Here is a 16,887-nt window from a genome sequence, read left to right as displayed (position 1 = left end):
GACCACCTCTTATTTATTGCTTGGTTCTTCTTAATTCTTGGGATCCTGCTTCTTCTTGCTTCCTGCCTCTTTTTGACTACTTGTGCTTCCTTTGTCTTTTCTTATGAGCTTTTTCCAAAATCCAGCCTTTTTCATCGTTTCTTCCACTCCTTTTTCAAGGATCATTGCCTTGTTTATTTCTCCTTCTTTCCTCCCTTTGAAATACTCATCATAAGCTGGGAATGCTGGGTCCATCTTGTGTAGATGTTCCCCTATGTAGTTAAGCTTGATTTGCGAACTGATGTTGTAATCAGCTTGGACTGAGTATCTTGCATTTTGTAAAGTGGTGGCTTCCTTGATTGCTAAGACATTGGCATCTTGGTGTTGGCATATGTGGCTGAAGGATTCCTGTAAGTGTAGATTTTGTTCCCTTTGCAGATCAAAGAATCTTGATTCAAAGTTCCTTTGCATATCCATCATTTTTAGATGAAAGTCTTCTTGTCTCTCCTGAGACCTCATGTATTGTTGAGACATTCCTTCCATGATTTCCTGCATTCTGCTCATATCCATGGGGTCTCTGGGAATTCGTTGTCTTCTTTCAGGAGTTGCTTGTTCTTCTTGCTCTTCTTCTCTATCTTCTCCTTCCTGTCTTTCTTGTTCTGCTTCTTGCTCGGCTTCCACTTGTTGCCCTTCTTCATTTCTTCTTCTTGTATGTCTTGGAGGAGTTGGGCCAAGAGTCATTCTGTGTGCAGTTATGGCCAGTCCAGGATATAGCCAATTAGGTCTTTCATCCTCAAGTGGTACTTGGGCATCGATGCATAGTCTAATGATAGTGCTAGGGAAGTGAAGCCAGGATTCAGGGTCACTTTTCTCACTAAACTCTTGTATCTGTTCAGCAATGAGTTTATGAACTTTGATCTCCCCTCCAACCATAATGCAATGTAGCAAGATGGCTCTTTTAGGGACTATTTCTGAAGAGTTTGCAGTGGGTAGGATGGATCTCCTAACTATTGCATACCACCCTTTAGCTTCAGGTGTTAGGTCTCCCCTTCTCAAGACTCTTGGAGCCCCTCTTGTTTTTCTCACCCATTCAGCTCTGATGGCACAAAGGTCTTCAGCAATAGTTGTATAGTCAGGTTCTCCTATCATCCTTTCTTCATAACTTGCTTGGCTGGAATGTATGTTTTTCAGGCCAAGAGTTTTCATGATTGCTTTGGGACTGAAGTCAACTTCCACCCCTCTCACATAGCTTTTGTATGTGGGGTTCTTGGTTTGATCCTCCCTTACTGCATTTGCATAAAACTCTTTCACCAAGTTGATGTTGATTCTAGTGATTGGCTTAGTTAGGAGCTCCCACTTCCTCTTTTTGATCTTTTCCCAAACACCTGGGAACTCATCCTTTTCAAGGTCAAAGGGAACCTCAGCTAGTACCGTTTTAGGTCTCATCCATTCAGCTTGAATCTCATGGAATACTGATCTGTATCTCCATGCATCGAATTCCCTGTTTCCCTCCATTGGCTGCTTGTCTTTTCTTCTTTTGTGGCTAGATGAAGCTGCCATTGGTTTTTTTTAGTTTTGGTAAGTGACAAGCTAAAGTTGACAAGGTGAAGCAAGAAGTGTTGTTGGAGGTGTGGTGAGGTTGTTTTCGGCAAGAGATAGTTATGCTATGATGAAGGAAAATGTGTATGAAGAAGAATTGGTGGTGTGGGACTCGTTCCCCAAGTGGTTCTTTATAGTGCCCATGAGTGAAAAATGGACGGCTAGGGTGGTTTGTGAAGGGTGGCTTGATGGTAAATATATGAATTATGGATAAGGACGATTTGCTTTTCATTTTCTTGGAAGTATTCTGGGTGCATTAGGTTGTACATGTAGCTTTCTTTTCTTGCAGAACTTCCTTTTCCCATGTGTTAGTTTCAAAGATTTGTGAATTTTCTTTTTGACCAAGCACGTACCTCCCTTTGTCTTTTTCCTCCATTTTTGTCTTTTCTTTTGTACCTGCACAAACAAACAAATTTGCTATCATTTTTCGGTCCATGTGAATTATGAATAGTATTTGCACATGTAAATCAATGCTTGTCTTTATGAGCTTATAGCCGTGACTTCTACATGTATGCACACTTATTATTTGGACACCAAACTTAGTGTTTGGTTAAGTCTCCTGATGACATGAAATCCATATTGGTTGTCCTTAATGAGTGTGCATAATTCTAATAAATCATAGTCACCTTGGCTCTTTGATTCTAAACAAAGTTACTACCCTAAGTAATTGAAACCAAAGTATTAAAACATGTGAATGGTATACTTGTCATGAATTTTGAAATCCAGAGGAACTTCTTGCTTTTCATAAACTGTGTTCAAAAAGAACACCAAACTTAATGTTTGGTTGTGCACCTTGAATGAAAGATGGAATTCAATTTGAGTAAGATTTGGGAGTGCCATCAGGCACACCAAACTTAGAGACCAATTGTAATTTACATGCAAGGTTTAGTGCACTTAATCAATAGTTGTCCTGAGGATTCAAGTTCATGCATAAGAAACCATGCTTTATTAGATGTAAAGCAAAGCACTAAAGATTAAGGATACTAAAAACATGGGTTGCCTCCCATGAAGCGCTTCTTTAACGTCACTAGCTTGACGGTTGTCCCTTGTTAGGGTGGATTGTAGTGCTTGACGTCTTCTCCTCTCACTATGAAAACGTCCCCACTTGATTCATTCATGACCTCTAAATGTTCCATAGAAAGAACTTTCCTGATTGTGAACTCTTGAGGGAGCTAGGAAGGAATGGTTTTGAGGCAGGTGGAATTTCCAGATAATGACTTGATATCACTTTATCTCCCGGAGAAAAACCTTCAGTGGGAATTTTCTTGTTTCTCCACCCTCTTGGCAATCTCCCTATCACTCTTCCCTTTCTCTTGAGGATTTCTTCATTACCCTTATGTAGGAGGATCCTTCTGATCTGTTTCCACTGATTCTTGTGGCTTTAACTCTTGCACTCTTGTTTGCCTTCCAAGACTGTTTTAGAGTTTCAGCTGCTGGATTACTTTCCTCCAAACACAGATGGCTACTATCATCCTTAAGCTTTTCAGGTTCTGGTTCAGGCTCAGATGCAGTTTTGAAACTTTGAAAATGAGCTGTTCATCATGTATTCTCAGAATTAGTTCTCCTTGTTCTACATCTATGAGTGCTCTAGTAGTGGCTAGAAATGGTCTGCCCAGAATTATAGGGTGCAAGTAGCTTTCCTCCATGTCCACAATGACAAAGTCTGTGGGGCAGTAATAATCCCCCACTTTCACCAGCACATTTTCAACTACCCCTTCAGCTTGCTTCTGAGTTTTGTCAGCCAGTTGTATGATTACATCAGTGGATCTCACCTCATTCAGTTGTAGCCTCTTCATAAGAGTTAGAGGCATCACATTTATGCTAGCTCCTAGATCGCAGAATCCTCTGTCAATTTTTGTTTCCCCTATGATGCAAGGGATATGAAAACTTCCTGGGTCCGTTTTCTTAGAGAGGGTGTCCTTCTTGATGAAAGCACTGCATTCTTTGTTCATTGTTACCGTTTGTCCTCCCTTCAAAACTCTTTTCTTGCTTAACAATTCCTTTAAATACTTGATGTGTGTGGGCATTTGATGAAGAATCTCAAGAAAGGGAATATTGACATGAAGAGAGTTAAATGTCTCTAGAAACCTTGAATAGGTTTTCTTTTTTCACCTCCTCCTAACCTCTCAGGAAATGGTGCTTTTGGTTGGTATATTCTATCATGCCTTTTTGCAGATCCTTGGCTTGCTCAATTCCACCTTCCTGCTTAACTTCTTCCACACCTTCCTTCAAGATTTCTGGTTCCTGCTCTGAGGACCTGATTCCTTCTTCTTCTGAGACTTCCTTCAATATGGTGATGGCCTTGCACTCTTCCCATCTTACTCTCTTTTGTTCCCCTTTAGGATTCTTTTCTGTGTCACTAGGGAAACTGCAGTTGATTTGGGTGCCTGTTGAGATAGCTCTCCTACTTGAGATTCCATCCTCTTGATTTTTCACCATGGTTTCTTAAGGTAGTTCTCACATCATCCCTGAAGCTCTTCAATTCAACTATGTCTTGACTCATGGTTGCCATCATTCCTTCTATCCGGTTTAATTGATCTTGAAATTGTTGGTTCGGATTAGGTTGGGTATGTTGATTATTTTGGCCATGATATGATGATTGGGGGTAAGTGTTTTGTGTGGCTTGGTATGATCTTTGGTTGGAGTTTTGGTATGTGGAATTGTTTTGTTGGTTGTGGTTGTAAGGTTTGTGGTTTTGTGGTTGGGTTTGTTGGTTTCCCCACCCAAAGTTTGGGTGGTTTCTCCAGCCTGGGTTGTAAGTGTTGGAGTGTGGATCATATGATTGCCTTTGTTGGTTTCCCACATAGTTAACCTCATCCCAATCACCTCCTTCAATGCCTACTTCCTCTTGATCTTGTGTGTGTATTGCAGCCACTTGCTTTGTTTCTAATTGCCTGGTAAGCTCTGCTAGTTGCTTGGCAAACACCTTGTTTTGGGCTAGAATTGTATCAACATGGTTCAGCTCCATGACTCCCTTAGTGTTGTGCCTTTCTGATGCATAGTAGTACTCATTCTCAGCCACTGTCTCGATCACTTCAATGGCTTCTTCCACAGTCTTTTTCTGTTCAATGAACCTCCTGATGAATGGTCTACAGCCTTCCTTGATTCATAAGAAGCCCATCATAGAAGATGTGCAATTGCACCCAATCATGGAACATGTTTGGTGGGCATTTCCTTGTCAAGTCCTTGAATCTCTCCCATGCCTCGTAGAGAGTTTCACCATCTTGTTGTCTAAAAGTCTGAACCTCAGATCGAAGCCTATTGACCTTTTGTGGAGGGTAGAAACGTGCCAGAAACTTGCTTTCCACCTCATCCCATGTTGTTAGACTCCCCCTTGGGAATGATTCCAGCCACTTAGCTGCTTTGTCCCTAAGTGAAAATGGGAACAAAAGCAGTTTATAGGCATCTTCCTGGACTCCATTGGACTTCACAGTGTCACAAATTCTCAGGAATTTTGTGAGATGTTGGTTTGGGTCTTCATTAGCACTTCCTCCAAAGGAACAATGATTTTCCACAAGTGATATTAGCTGTGGCTTGAGCTCAAAATTGTTGGCCTGAATGGGTGGTTTCTGGATGCTACTACCACAATTCCCAGAGGTTGGGTTTATGTATGAACTAAGAACCCTCCTCTCAGGGATGGCATCGTTTCCATCAGCTCTCTCATGGTTGTGAACTTCTCTATCCATGTTGAGATCTAAAGCTTCCTCAAAATTGTCCTCAGATTCTCCTTCAGATTCCTCTTCTCCCACTACTCTCTTCCCTCTTGCTTCCCTTCTAAGTCTATGAAGGGTCCTCTCTGGTTCGGTATATGGAGGAGTTGATGTCTCTCCTCTCCTACCTGTCATACAAGAACACAGCTCAAACACAAACAAGTGAAATACTCTTGGTTAATGGAAGAGTATGGTTAGCTCAATTGAGGAATTAATTCAAACAGTTAGTGAGTCAGTGAGTTAGTTGCATGAATTTAAAGGCATAAAGAAGGAAAGCATGTAACCAAGTGCAGAAATTAAAATTCAACAAGTATCTAGAACAGAATTAACAAAGCAAGAGAAAATTGCTCAATCTAGTTAGCTTCCAATTTGAGAATTGTCAATCGAAAACCAATCCCCGGCAACGGCGCCATAAACTTGATGCACATAAACTGTTATGCTACGATTTAGGAAATTGCACGATCGGCAAAATTCCTTCCGGCAAGTGCACCGGTTATCGTCGTCAAGTAAAAACTCACAATAGAGTGAGGTCGAATCCCACAAGGATTGGTTGAGTGAGCAATTCGGATTAGAAGTGTGTTCTAGTTGAGCGAATCAAGATTTGAGATGAGAATTGCGGAATGTAAAATTGGCGGGAAAAGTAAATGACAAGAAAATTAAATGGCTGAATCTTAAATTGCATGAATTAAAGAGCAGAATGTAAATTGCTGAAATTAAAAGGGAATGGGGGTGATTGCAAGAATTGAGTTGCAGAATGTAAAGAGAAAGTGGAAATCAGAAATGGGGAATTCATTGGGTTATAGGAGATATTGAGATCTCCGAATCAAAACATGTTTATCTCTTCCTCAACCAATGCGTTCATTGAATTTTGCTTGGCAATCTTATATGATTGGATCCCAATTCCTTGGCTCACCAATGCTCTCTAAAAACAAACAAATTCCCAATCCCTTGGTTTAAATGTTCATAAGAAGAGATGATGCTTGATCACTGATTATACCACACAATTTCATGAACCACAATTTGGTAGGATTACATGTCACAATATCCATCCAAACCCCAATCCAATCCACTGTGAGAAAGCTTCTCTAGCATGAATCCTCCATTCCTTTCCCAAGGCTCCGAAGGATTCCAAGTATGAGTAGTTTCTTTCCCAAGACAACTACTCAATGGAATTAGATCGAGAAGCTTTCTAACAAAATTCAAGAGAAAAGATTGAAGAAGAAGATAAACTATTATTGATTCATTGAATTACAATAGAGCTCCCTAACCCAATGAAAGGGGGTTTAGTGAATCATAGCTCTGAATTCAATTACAAAGAAAAGAAAACTAGCTAAAAGTGAAAGTAAAGTTCCCTCTAACTTAACTTCTATCCTATTTATACACTTTCTATATTGAGCTTCAGTTGTGCTTCTTGGGCTTTGAGGCCTCTCCTTGCTTTCCTTTTGCCTTGGGTTTATGATCCATAATCTTGATGAGGTTGTTGATCCAAATCCTGTAACATTTATTGAGCCAACTTAGTGATAATCAAATAATGACACATGACTCAATAAATTGAGATTTCAAACTCATCAATCCTTCAGGCCCAATCCCATAAACCATGATATTCAATTGGGTTTCATACCAAAGTAAGTTTAAGTTAATATTTGTGCTCAAAGACTAACTTAAATCACAATATTTTTGGCCCAGAAACCTTTTTCAAGAGTGGCGTTTAAGTTGTAGTTTAAGCTTAAACTGCAGCTTAAACGCCAGACACTTCCAGTGAGGCCTTTTGTAGAAGCACGTTTAAGCTTCAGTTTAAGGTTAAACTGAAGCTTAAACGTGGAAATGGAAGAAGGTAGCCCTGGAGAGTCATGTAGTCGAACACGTTTAAGCTTCAGTTTAAGGTTAAACTGAAGCTTAAACGTGGAGATAGGAAGGCAGCCCTGGAGGTCGAACACGTTTAACCTCCAGTTTGAGGTCAAACTGGAGGTTAAACGTGGAAAAGGGTGGAGGCATACTGGAGGTCGAACACGTTTAACCTCCAGTTTGAGGTCAAACTGGAGGTTAAACGTGGAAGCTTGGAATGGTGGCCCTGGAGGTGTCGAACACGTTTAACCTCCAGTTTGAGGTCAAACTGGAGGTTAAACGTGGAGATGGAGAGAGCAACCCTGGAGTAGAAAAGCTATCGAACACGTTTAAGCTCCAGTTTGAGTCAAACTGGAGCTTAAACGTGGAATGGCCCCTGGTACTCTTCCTGGTTCTGGCGTTTAACCTCCAGTTTGAGGTCAAACTGGAGGTTAAAGTGGAACTCCTCCCTGGGTGGCATACTCATTCTGGCGTTTAACCTCCAGTTTGAGGTCAAACTGGAGGTTAAACGTGGAATGCTCCTTAAGTGAGGCTTTTCATTCTGGCGTTTAACCTCCAGTTTGAGGTCAAACTGGAGGTTAAACTTCAATCCCAGCATTTCTTATCCTTCATGATTTTGGCGTTTAAGCTCCAGTTTAGGCTTAAACTGGAACTTAAACTCCACATGTGATATTCAAGCTTCCTTTATTGATTTTGTTGCTTCCTTGCTAGCCTCTTCTTCCCTGAAATCATCCAAACAATTGCATCAAAGTCTTGCAAAATTTCATGAGAAATCTTTCATTCATAGCATTTAAGTAATAAACTAAAACTCATGGAATTTGCATCAAAATCATATTGTTTGGATGGTTCATTACTTTGTTCTTCATTTAACCATTTTTGGTTACTTTAAGCTCAAGAAAATGCATAAAACAACTAAAACTAACAGAAAAATGCTAGTGAAACTAGCCTATGATGCCTTGGCATCACAACACCAAACTTAATACTTGCTTGTCCCTAAGCAAGTCCTGAGTTATTTGAGAAGAAAGTATGAAACAGAAAGCAATTACATTGGCTATATTAGCAAGCATTTGAAGTTCATCAGAAGGGTTTTATGCAGAAAGTTGCAGCATCACTTTTTCATACTTATCAGGTAGGATTATCACTTTTTCATTGCATCCATCAAACATTGCTATGGCCTCTTGTTATTCTTATGTCTTTGGCACTTTTTTCTTCTTTGTTTTTCTTTTCTTTTTCTTAGAGCTTCTTTTGCTCCTTGTTTGCTTAGTGTCATGTGTTGCACAAGCCTTTGGCATTTTCTTTTTCTTATCAGTGCACTACACATATCCACTTTAGGCATTTAGTTCACATTTCTTCTTGAGACATTGGTGCCCAGCACCTCTTTGTGTGACTAAATGTTTTGTATTTAGGTTGCTCTTGATAATGGACTTTTGGTTGATAATCCCGGGTTAGTTAACCCAAGTTACCAAGTGTTGAAACACTCCTCAGAACCTATTCATCCAAGCATATCCTTAATACATAAACACCACAGGCATTTGTCTCAGAAGTTCAAACCATTGGTACCTAGCTTATTTTCTCAATTTTTTGCTTTTTGGTTGCCTTTTTCCGTGGCTTTTTCTTTTTCTTTTTCTTTCTTTTTCATGGCCAAAGACATTTATTCATCAAGATCCATAGACAATTTTTACTTTCTACATAAAAAATGATAATTCTACACTCTAATTTTAGTGATCTGACTAAACAATCAAGCATGCATACCACCACTTAATTCTACTTGATTTGTCACTAATTTAGCCAAGTTACTTTTGTTCAAACTTTTCTTTTATTTTTGGAAACAGAACAAGCATGGCACGCACTTGTTTAAGAAGGTGAAGTTATATCCAAACATCCAGGCATTCACTTTATTCAAAGCACTTAACAACACACATACTAAAAAAAAACGACTCATAAAAAAAAGACTCCACATAACACTTAAATGACTTATGATGAAAACACGTTCATAAAGACAATTCACCAATTATCATTTGATTATTAAGGAACGAGACCACCTCTTATTTATTGCTTGGTTCTTCTTAATTCTTGGGATCCTGCTTCTTCTTGCTTCCTGCCTCTTTTTGACCACTTGTGCTTCCTTTGTCTTTTCTTATGAGCTTTTTCCAAATCCAGCCTTTTTCATCGTTTCTTCCACTCCTTTTTCAAGGATCATTGCCTTGTTTATTTCTCCTTCTTTCCTCCCTTTGAAATACTCATCATAAGCTGGGAATGCTGGGTCCATCTTGTGTAGATGTTCCCCTATGTAGTTAAGCTTGATTTGCGAACTGATGTTGTAATCAGCTTGGACTGAGTATCTTGCATTTGTAAAGTGGTGGCTTCCTTGATTGCAAGACATTGGCATCTTGGTGTTGGCATATGTGGCTGAAGGATTCCTGTAAGTGTAATTTTGTTCCCTTTGCAGATCAAGAATCTTGATTCAAAGTTCCTTTGCATATCCATCATTTTTAGATGAAAGTCTCTTGTCTCTCCTGAGACCTCATGTATTGTTGAGACATTCCTTCCATGATTTCCTGCATTCTGCTCATATCCATGGGGTCTCTGGGAATTCGTTGTCTTCTTTCAGGAGTTGCTTGTCTTCTTGCTCTTCTTCTCTATCTTCTCCTTCCTGTCTTTCTTGTTCTGCTTCTTGCTCGGCTTCCACTTGTTGCCCTTCTTCATTTCTTCTTCTTGTATGTCTTGGAGGAGTTGGGCCAAGAGTCATTCTGTGTGCAGTTATGGCCAGTCCAGGATATAGCCAATTAGGTCTTTCATCCTCAAGTGGTACTTGGGCATCGATGCATAGTCTAATGATAGTGCTAGGGAAGTGAGCCAGGATTCAGGGTCACTTTTCTCACTAAACTCTTGTATCTGTTCAGCAATGAGTTTATGAACTTTGATCTCCCCTCCAACCATAATGCAATGTAGCAAGATGGCTCTTTTAGGGACTATTTCTGAAGAGTTTGCAGTGGGTAGGATGGATCTCCTAACTATTGCATACCACCCTTTAGCTTCAGGTGTTAGGTCTCCCCTTCTCAAGACTCTTGGAGCCCCTCTTGTTTTTCTCACCCATTCAGCTCTGATGGCACAAAGGTCTTCAGCAATAGTTGTATAGTCAGGTTCTCCTATCATCCTTTCTTCATAACTTGCTTGGCTGAAATGTATGTTTTTCAGGCCAAGAGTTTTCATGATTGCTTTGGGACTGAAGTCAACTTCCACCCCTCTCACATAGCTTTTGTATGTGGGGTTCTTGGTTTGATCCTCCCTTACTGCATTTGCATAAAACTCTTTCACCAAGTTGATGTTGATTCTAGTGATTGGCTTAGTTAGGAGCTCCCACTTCCTCTTTTTGATCTTTTCCCAAACACCTGGGAACTCATCCTTTTCAAGGTCAAAGGGAACCTCAGCTAGTACCGTTTTAGGTCTCATCCATTCGCTTGAATCTCATGGAAACTGATCTGTATCTCCATGCATCGAATTCCCTGTTTCCTCCATTGGCTGCTTGTCTTTTCTTCTTTTGTGGCTAGATGAAGCTGCCATTGGTTTTTTTTAGTTTTGGTAAGTGACAAGCTAAAGTTGACAAGGTGAAGCAAGAAGTGTTGTTGGAGTGTGGTGAGGTTGTTTTCGGCAAGAGATAGTTATGCTATGATGAAGGAAAATGTGTATGAAGGAGAATTGGTGGTGTGGGACTCGTTCCCCAAGTGGTTCTTTATAGTGCCCATGAGTGAAAAATGGACGGCTAGGGTGGTTTGTGAAGGGTGGCTTGATGGTAAATATATGAATTATGGATAAGGACGATTGCTTTTCATTTTCTTGGAAGTATTCTGGTGCATTAGGTTGTACATGTAGCTTTCTTTTCTTGCAGAACTTCCTTTTCCCATGTGTTAGTTTCAAAGATTTGTGAATTTTCTTTTTGACCAAGCACGTACCTCCCTTTGTCTTTTTCCTCCATTTTTGTCTTTTCTTTTGTACCTGCACAAACAAACAAATTTGCTATCATTTTTCGGTCCATGTGAATTATGAATAGTATTTGCACATGTAAATCAATGCTTGTCTTTATGAGCTTATAGCCGTGACTTCTACATGTATGCACACTTATTATTTGGACACCAAACTTAGTGTTTGGTTAAGTCTCCTGATGACATGAAATCCATATTGGTTGTCCTTAATGAGTGTGCATAATTCTAATAAATCATAGTCACCTTGGCTCTTTGATTCTAAACAAAGTGACTACCCTAAGTAATTGAAACCAAAGTATTAAAACATGTGAATGGTATACTTGTCATGAATTTTGAAATCCAGAGGAACTTCTTGCTTTTCATAAACTGTGTTCAAAAAGAACACCAAACTTAATGTTTGGTTGTGCACCTTGAATGAAAGATGGAATTCAATTGAGTAAGATTTGGGAGTGCCATCAGGCACACCAAACTTAGAGACCAATTGTAATTTACATGCAAGGTTTAGTGCACTTAATCAATAGTTGTCCTGAGGATTCAAGTTCATGCATAAGAAACCATGCTTTATTAGATGTAAAGCAAAGCACTAAAGATTAAGGATACTAAAAACATGGGTTGCCTCCCATGAAGCGCTTCTTTAACGTCACTAGCTTGACGGTTGTCCCTTGTTAGGGTGGATTGTAGTGCTTGACGTCTTCTCCTCTCACTATGAAAACGTCCCCACTTGATTCATTCATGACCTCTAAATGTTCCATAGAAAGAACTTTCCTGATTGTGAACACTTGAGGGAGCTGGAAGGAATGGTTTTGAGGCCAGGTGGATTGCAGATAATGACTTGATATCACGTTATCTCCCGGAGAAAAACCTTCAGTGGGAATTTTCTTGTTTCTCCATCCTCTTGGCAATCTCCCTATCACTCTTCCCTTTCTCTTGAGGATTTCTTCATTGACCTTATGTCAGGAGGATCCTTCTGATCTGTTTCCACTGATTCTTGTGGCTCTAACTCTTGCAACTCTTGTTTGCCTTCCAAGACTGTTTTAGAGTCTCAGCTGCTGGATTACTTTCCTCCAAACACAGATGGCTACTATCATCTTTAGGCTTTTCAGGTTCTGGTTCAGGCTCAGATGCAGGTTTGAAAACTTTGAAAATGAGCTGTTCATCATGTATTCTCAGAATTAGCTCTCCTTGTTCTACATCTATGAGCGCTCTAGTAGTGGCTAGAAATGGTCTGCCCAGAATGATAGGGTGTAAGTAGCTTTCCTCCATGTCCACAATGACAAAGTCTGTGGGGAAATAATAATCCCCCACTTTCACCAGCACATTTTCAACTACCCTTCAGCTTGCTTCTGAGTTTTGTCAGCCAGTTGTATGATTACATCAGTGGATCTCACCTCATTCAGTTGTAGCCTCTTCATAAGAGTTAGAGGCATCACATTTATGCTAGCTCCTAGATCACAGAATCCTCTGTCAATTTTTGTTTCCCCTATGATGCAAGGGATATGAAAACTTCCTGGGTCCGTTTTCTTAGAGAGTGTGTCCTTCTTGATGAGAGCACTGCATTCTTTGTTCATTGTTACCGTTTGTCCTCCCTTCAAAACTCTTTTCTTGCTTAACAATTCCTTTAAATACTTGATGTGTGTGGGCATTTGATGAAGAATCTCAAGAAAGGGAATATTGACATGAAGAGAGTTAAATGTCTCTAGAAACCTTGAATAGGTTTTCCTTTTTTCACCTCCTCCTAACCTCTCAGGAAATGGTGCTTTTGGTTGGTATATTCCATCATGCCTTTTTGCAGTCCTTGGCTTGCTCAGTTCCACCTTCCTGCTTAACTTCTTCCACACCTTCCTTCAAGATTTCTGGTTCCTGCTCTGAGGCCTGATTCCTTCTTCTTCTGAGACTTCCTTCATATGGTGATGGCCTTGCATTCTTCCCATCTTACTCTCTTTTGTTCCCCTTTAGGATTCTTTTCTGTGTCACTAGGGAACACTGCAGTTGATTTGGGTGCCTGTTGAGATAGCTCTCCTACTTGAGATTCCATCCTTTGAGTTTTTCACCATGGTTTCTTAAGGTAGTTCTCACATCATCCCTGAAGCTCTTCAATTCAACTATGTCTTGACTCATGGTTGCCATCATTCCTTCTATCCGGTTTAATTGATCTTGAAATTGTTGGTTCGGATTAGGTTGGGTATGTTGATTATTTTGGCCATGATATGATGGTTGGGGTAGTGTTTTGTGTGGCTTGGTATGATCTTTGGTTGGAGTTTTGGTATGTGGAATTGTTATGTTGGTTGTGGTTGTAAGGTTTGTGGTTTTGTGGTTGGGTTTGTTGGTTTCCCCACCCAAAGTTTGGGTGGTTTCTCCAGCCTGGGTTGTAAGTGTTGGAATGTGGATCATATGATTGCCTTTGTTGGTTTCCCACATAGTTAACCTCATCCCAATCACCTCCTTCAATGCCTACTTCCTCTTGATCTTGTGTGTGTATTGCAGCCACTTGCTTTGTTTCTAATTGCCTGGTAAGCTCTGCTAGTTGCTTGGCAAACACCTTGTTTTGGGCTAGAATTGTATCAACATGGTTCAGCTCCATGACTCCCTTAGTGTTGTGCCTTTCTGATGCATAGTAGTACTCATTCTCAGCCACTGTCTCGATCACTTCAATGGCTTCTTCCACAGTCTTTTTCCTGTTCAATGAACCTCCTGATGAATGGTCTACAGCCTTCCTTGATTCATAAGAGAGCCCATCATAGAAGATGTGCAATTGCACCCAATCATGGAACATGTTTGGTGGGCATTTCCTTGTCAAGTCCTTGAATCTCTCCCATGCCTCGTAGAGAGTTTCACCATCTTGTTGTCTAAAAGTCTGAACCTCAGATCGAAGCCTATTGACCTTTTGTGGAGGGTAGAAACGTGCCAGAAACTTGCTTTCCACCTCATCCCATGTTGTTAGACTCCCCCTTGGGAATGATTCCAGCCACTTAGCTGCTTTGTCCCTAAGTGAAAATGGGAACAAAAGCAGTTTATAGGCATCTTCCTGGACTCCATTGGACTTCACAGTGTCACAAATTCTCAGGAATTTTGTGAGATGTTGGTTTGGGTCTTCATTAGCACTTCCTCCAAAGGAACAATGATTTTCCACAAGTGATATTAGCTGTGGCTTGAGCTCAAAATTGTTGGCCTGAATGGGTGGTTTCTGGATGCTACTACCACAATTCCCAGAGGTTGGGTTTATGTATGAACTAAGAACCCTCCTCTCAGGGATGGCATCGTTTCCATCAGCTCTCTCATGGTTGTGAACTTCTCTATCCATGTTGAGATCTAAAGCTTCCTCAAAATTGTCCTCAGATTCTCCTTCAGATTCCTCTTCTCCCACTACTCTCTTCCCTCTTGCTTCCCTTCTAAGTCTATGAAGGGTCCTCTCTGGTTCGGTATATGGAGGAGTTGATGTCTCTCCTCTCCTACCTGTCATACAAGAACACAGCTCAAACACAAACAAGTGAAATACTCTTGGTTAATGGAAGAGTATGGTTAGCTCAATTGAGGAATTAATTCAAACAGTTAGTGAGTCAGTGAGTTAGTTGCATGAATTTAAAGGCATAAAGAAGGAAAGCATGTAACCAAGTGCAGAAATTAAAATTCAACAAGTATCTTGAACAGAATTAACAAAGCAAGAGAAAATTGCTCAATCTAGTTAGCTTCCAATTTGAGAATTGTCAATCGAAAACCAATCCCGGCAACGGCGCCATAAACTTGATGCCATAAACTGTTATGCTACGATTTAGGAAATTGCACGATCGGCAAAATTCCTTCCGGCAAGTGCACCGGTTATCGTCGTCAAGTAAAAACTCACAATAGAGTGAGGTCGAATCCCACAAGGATTGGTTGAGTGAGCAATTCGGATTAGAAGTGTGTTCTAGTTGAGCGGAATCAAGATTTGAGATGAGAATTGCGGAATGTAAAATTGGCGGGAAAAGTAAATGACAAGAAAATTAAATGGCTGAATCTTAAATTGCATGAATTAAAGAGCAGAATGTAAATTGCTGAAATTAAAAGGGAATGGGGATGATTGCAAGAATTGAATTGCAGAATGTAAAGAGAAAGTGGAAATCAGAAATGGGGAATTCATTGGGTTTAGGAGATATTGAATCTCCGAATCAAAACATGTATATCTCTTCCTCAACCAATGCGTTCATTGAATTTTGCTTGGCAATCTTATATGATTGGATCCCAATTCCTTGGCTCACCAATGCTCTCTAAAAACAAACAAATTCCCAATCCCTTGGTTTAAATGTTCATAAGAAGAGATGATGCTTGATCACTGATTATACCACACAATTTCATGAACCACAATTTGGTAGGATTACATGTCACAATATCCATCCAAACCCCAATCCAATCCACTGTGAGAAAGCTTCTCTAGCATGAATCCTCCATTCCTTTCCCAAGGCTCCGAAGGATTCCAAGTATGAGTAGTTTCTTTCCCAAGACAACTACTCAATGGAATTAGATCGAGAAGCTTTCTAACAAAATTCAGAGAAAAGATTGAAGAAGAAGATAAACTATTATTGATTCATTGAATTACAATAGAGCTCCCTAACCCAATGAAAGGGGGTTTAGTGAATCATAGCTCTGAATTCAATTACAAAGAAAAGAAAACTAGCTAAAAGTGAAAGTAAAGTTTCTAACTTAACTTCTATCCTATTTATACACTTTCTATATTGAGCTTCAGTTGTGCTTCTTGGGCTTTGAGGCCTCTCCTTGCTTTCCTTTTGCCTTGGGTTTATGATCCATAATCTTGATGAGGTTGTTGATCCAAATCCTGTAACATTTATTGAGCCAACTTAGTGATAATCAAATAATGACATGACTCAATAAATTGAGATTCAAACTCATCAATCCTTCAGGCCAATCCCATAAACCATGATATTCAATTGGTTTCATACCAAAGTAAGTTTAAGTTAATATTGTGCTCAAAGACTAACTTAAATCACAATATTTTTGGCCCAGAAACCTTTTCAAGAGTGGCGTTTAAGTTGTAGTTTAAGCTTAAACTGCAGCTTAAACGCCAGACACTTCCAGTGAGGCCTTTTGTAGAAGCACGTTTAAGCTTCAGTTTAAGGTTAAACTGAAGCTTAAACGTGGAAATGGAAGAAGGTAGCCCTGGAGAGTCATGTAGTCGAACACGTTTAAGCTTCAGTTTAAGGTTAAACTGAAGCTTAAACGTGGAGATAGGAAGGCAGCCCTGGAGGTCGAACACGTTTAACCTCCAGTTTGAGGTTAAACTGGAGGTTAAACGTGGAAAAGGGTGGAGGCATACTGGAGGTCGAACAGTTTAACCTCCAGTTTGAGGTCAAACTGGAGGTAAACGTGGAAGCTTGAATGGTGCCCTGGAGGTGTCGAACACGTTTAACCTCCAGTTTGAGGTCAAACTGGAGGTTAAACGTGGAATGGAGAGAGAACCCTGAGTAGAAAAGCTTCGAACACGTTTAAGCTCCAGTTTGAGTCAAACTGGAGCTTAAACGGAAGGCTTTCCTGGGTAACTAGGCTCTCCTTGGCTACTCCTGCGTTTAACCTCCAGTGAGGTCAACTGAGGTAAACGTGGAACTCTTTGGCTTTTCATTCTGGCGTTTAACCTCCAGTTTGAGGTCAAACTGGAGGTTAAACTCAATACTTCTCCTATTTTGGCTTTCTCCATTTAGGTTCTGCTTATTATACCTTCCTATTGAGGTTCTTGAGCTTGAAATCTAAACTGTCAAGTCCCAGCTTCTATAATAATAATA

At 40.1% G+C, this 16,887-nt stretch overlaps 2 non-coding genes across 2 annotated transcripts; both read left to right on the top strand.

Moving 5' to 3' along the window:
- The first annotated feature begins 4,734 nt into the window (after nucleotides 1-4,734).
- On the top strand, nucleotides 4,735-4,838 carry LOC112753252 (small nucleolar RNA R71). The gene has a single exon (XR_003177645.1). It is a non-coding gene; the product is annotated as a small nucleolar RNA R71 (small nucleolar RNA).
- Nucleotides 4,839-13,887: 9,049 nt separating this feature from the next.
- LOC112753263 (small nucleolar RNA R71) lies at nucleotides 13,888-13,991 on the top strand. The gene has a single exon (XR_003177656.1). It is a non-coding gene; the product is annotated as a small nucleolar RNA R71 (small nucleolar RNA).
- The last annotated feature ends 2,896 nt before the right edge of the window (nucleotides 13,992-16,887 follow it).

This window comes from Arachis hypogaea, chromosome 15 (assembly GCF_003086295.3).
Source record: "Arachis hypogaea cultivar Tifrunner chromosome 15, arahy.Tifrunner.gnm2.J5K5, whole genome shotgun sequence".
Lineage (NCBI taxonomy): Eukaryota > Viridiplantae > Streptophyta > Magnoliopsida > Fabales > Fabaceae > Arachis > Arachis hypogaea.
This window is presented reverse-complemented; position numbering and strand designations above follow the sequence as displayed.